Below are 4,154 nucleotides of genomic sequence, written 5' to 3' on the forward strand. Positions count from 1 at the left end.
CTGGCGCTACGACGAGGTACGCTCGGTCAACAGTGCTGGAGTTTTGTTTGAATAGATCGCCATTCCGGCGACAGAAAGCAGACAGGTTCCAAGCAAATTGCCGAGGGATATCAGCAGCGCGACCCTCCAGGTGATCAATGACAGGTCGAAGGTCCGGGTCAGCTCGCTGTCGGGCTATTATATCTGAAGCACTCAGCAGTCCAAGAAAACCGCTCTCGTCGTCCGTGCTCTCATCGATTAAACCGACGGGTGCGCTCGACAGCGCGTCAGCTTCTTTGTGCGTCTGGCTAGATTTATACACAATGGTGTACTCAAATTCTTGGAGGCGAAGACTCCATCGTGCTAGGCGCCCGCATGGGTCGCGGAGGTTAGCCAGCCAGCAGAAAGAAGGATGGTCGGTGACCACTTTAAACTGGCGGCCATAGAGGTAAGGCCAAAATTTCATGGTTGCCCACACAACCGCAAATTATTCCTTTTCTGTAGTGGATTAGTTTGTCTCGGCGCGAGAGAGCGTGCGGCTGGCATACGCTATTACCTCTTCGACACCAGGCTGGTGTTGAACGAGTACAGCGCCGAGGCCGATATTGCTGGCGTCGGTGTGGACTTCGGTGTTAGCGTCTTCATGAAAGTGCGCAAGAACAGGGCTTGTTTACAATCGTCTGCGCAGCTCCGCAAAAGCCTCTTGTTGCTCGGCGCCCCACATGAACTCTGTATCATCGCGCGTGAGGCGAGTCAGGGGGGCGGCAATTTTGAAAAAATCGGCGATGAAGCGGCGGTAGTACGCACAGAGACCCAGGAAGCATTTCAAACTTCTCTTGTTTGCAGGAATGGGAAATTTGGCGAAAGCAGGTCTTGTCGGGGTCTGGCCTCACGCAAGCGGCGTTCTCGAGATGACCGAAAAACTTCAACTCTTTGTAGCCAAAGTGACATTTCTCTGGCTTGAGTGTTAAGTCAGCCAAACGAAGGGCGTCTAACACTGTGCGCAGGCGTTGAAGGTGTTCGGCAAAGGTTTCAGAGAACACACAATATCATCGAGCTCAACTAAACAAATTTGCCATTTCAGGCCAGCGATGACCGTGTCCATCATGCGCTGGAAAGTAGCCGGTGCTGAACATAGGCCGAAAGGCAGCCCTTTAAACTCGTACAGGCCGTCTGGGGTGAGAAATGCCGTTTTTTCGCGGTCCCGCTCATTGACCTCAATTTGTCAATACAGCTAAAAAGGAAAAAAAAGTATGCAACTTTTTCAGAATCTTTGCTCTGGAAGAAAACGTTTCAGTTTAGGGCAGGGCTCATTCATAATGTTGAGCACATTGCAATAGCTGTTGCTGCTGTTGTCTTACAGATACTACAAACTTATATGTTCAAATGGCGACAGAAGCGCCACCGCATCGCGCTTACGTCACAGATCGGTGTTGGTCTATTGCCGGTACCATACCTGCCATACCGATACTTCGCATTGCGCCAGGAGGAAATATGGGAACATGGAAGAAGTTGTTTCCTTCCTCCATGGATGGGAACGAGAGAGCAAGAACAGCGCAAGAAGTTACAAAGTTTCAAATAAATCGAATAGCACAGCATTGCCTACCTTTGGCAGTTGAAATTTGTTTAAACCTTGGTGTCCACGTGGTTCCAGGCATAGCGGGTGGATGCTTACAACACAACACGAGCCCCTTCTTCCTGAAGGTGCCCTTTAGTAACGTCCTCAGCCTTCCTTGTAACGCTTCAGTGACTGCAACATTAGAGAGACGGCAGCCACGGCACGAAAGTGCTGAGGCTGCTCGATAAAGTCCGGCCATTACTGCGAGACTTGTGACCTCAATCTGCCAATACCTGCTCTTCAGGTCGATTGAGAAGAAGTACTGGGCGTAACGTAGTCTGTCGAGCAAGTCATCGATACGGGGCAGCGGGTATACATCGTTTTTAGTGATGTTCAATTTTCTATAATCAACACAGAAGCGAAGAGTCCCATCCTTTTTCTTCACCAGCACGACAGGGGACGATCACGGACTGTTAGAGTTCAATGACACCATCACAAAGCATCTCCTGAACATATGTCTGAATCGCTTCACGTTCCGTCGTTGAGAGGCGGTACCGGCTGCTGGCTTATAGGGCGGGCATCGTCGGGCGTTATTATGCGGTGCGTCACAAGAGGCGTTTGCCGAATTTTCGATGAGGTTGCGAAATAAGTGCTGTATTCCAGGAGGAGAGAACGTAGTTCGCGCTGCTATGTTTCCGAGAGATCTGTACTAATATCAAGAAGATCAAGGGATATGGGCGCACATTTTCAACTGCTCCGAACGTAAAACATTTAGGAACGTCCGCTAAGGAGTCAGCGAATGCAATTGCAGTAGCGCGGAAAAGATGACGTGGTTCGCTCGTGAAGTTAGTCACAAGGAGCTCAGATCGGCCGTTACGGAGGTGAATGAGGCTCCGCGCTGAGGTGACGCCGTGGGTGAGCAAAAGGGACTGGTTGTCCTCAGCGACCGCTGTCCCGTCACGTAGTTCGTCGCAGGTAACAGCACTGGAACGTGGCGAAATAGAAATGCTCTCGGCAGAAATTCGAAGGGGGGCGCGGCGTTGGCGGTCCACGGTGTCAGTATCATCAGCTTTTTGGGTCGAAAAGGTCACAGTACGCTTCCGCAGATCGATAATGGCTCCATACTCCCGGAGAAAATCTACACCAAGGATACAGTCTCGGGAGCAGTCAGGTATCACAAGGCAGCTGACAACAAACGTGGTGTTGCGAATTTGAACTCTCGCCGTGCACTGACCGCTCGGAGCTACGACATGCCCGCCAGCGGTGGAATCTGCGTGCCGGACTAGGGCGTCACTACCTTTTTCAGAAGCGCTGCTAGCTTCCCGCTGAAAATCGAAAAATCAGCGCCAGTGTCTGCCATTGCGCTAACCTTATAGCCGTCGAGGACAACGGGTATATCCAACAAGAGTCTGTCTTCATGTGTACAAACTGCCATCGACGCCGTCAAGTCGTGGTCGCTCAAAGGTTGCGTAGTCGGGGGGTATTCGTCCCATCGATTTAAAGCGGCCTCGCCCCCGGAGGTCGCTGTCTTTAGTTTTCCCGACGCGGACTAGGCGACCGTCGCTGCACCATCCAGGAGGAGCTGGGCTGCGACAACGATGGTCGGCGTGGAGTCGAAGATTGTGTCTGCTGGGCTACGTGATCCTCAATATTCCGGGGTCGTCGGCCTAATGGAGGGTGACACATGTCGATGGGGAAACCCCTCAGTCCCAGTTGTCGATATGGGCACTTCCGATACAGATGACCTGCTTCACCGCAGTGGAATCACAACGCCACCAATTTGGGGCACGCCACAGATCTGCCTTTCGCTGGGGTGGTCGGCGGTTGTCGATGTATGGCTCAGGGTGGGCTGAATACAGTGAGCTTTGGTCAGGTGGGAGTAATTGTGGAGAATCAGGTGGAGGACGTCGCAAGATGTCCTCATACGTTGGCCGACAGGACTCGGTGGAAAAGGATGGTGGGTTAGCAGACGGTGCCGAAGGCCGAAATACTTGCTGAAGCTGTTCTCGGACGATACTAGTGACAGAGCCGACCGTCGGCTGGGGAGCACCGAAACGCGTCTGGAGCTCTGTGCGTAAAATGGAGCGGATGATGTCGCGAAGAAGATCCGGAGTATCCCCGAAGAGCGCGAAGCGGCGAGTACCGGCCTGTCGTAGGTCGTAGACCGCTGCTGGAGCATCCTTTCCATTGTAATTGCCTCAAAAAAAAAACAAAAAAACTCGGCAACTGTGATCGGCGGATTGCGCACGAGGCCAGCAAACAGTTGCTCCTTAACGCCGTGCATGAGATGGCGCACCTTTTTATCTTCGGGCATGACCGGGTCAGATCGTCGGAACAGCCTGGTCATGTCCTCCATGTACATGGTTATAGTCTCGTTCGGCATCTGTATGCGAGAGTGTAAAGCCCTTTCCGCTTGTTATCGGCGATTCGGGCTGATGTAGGTGTCCAGGATGCACCGGCAGAACTCGCGCCACGATGTTAATTCACCTTCGCTCTTCTCGTACCAAGTACGAGCGCTATCTTCCAGGCTAAAGAAGATATTCCTAAGCTTCGCGGCGTCGTCCCACTGATTAAATGCGGCGACCCGTTCAAACTGGGCGAGCCAGTCTTCGACGTC

The 4,154-nt window shown here is 52.5% G+C and overlaps 1 pseudogene; it reads right to left on the reverse strand.

The window, feature by feature from the left end:
• Positions 1-1,702: 1,702 nt before the first annotated feature.
• LOC146200125 (uncharacterized) lies at positions 1,703-2,972 on the reverse strand (annotated as a pseudogene).
• Positions 2,973-4,154: the final 1,182 nt, after the last annotated feature.

The sequence above is a fragment of the Amblyomma maculatum genome, chromosome 2 (genome assembly GCF_055883805.1).
Source record: "Amblyomma maculatum isolate TAMU_Amacu chromosome 2, ASM5588380v1, whole genome shotgun sequence".
NCBI lineage: Eukaryota > Metazoa > Arthropoda > Arachnida > Ixodida > Ixodidae > Amblyomma > Amblyomma maculatum.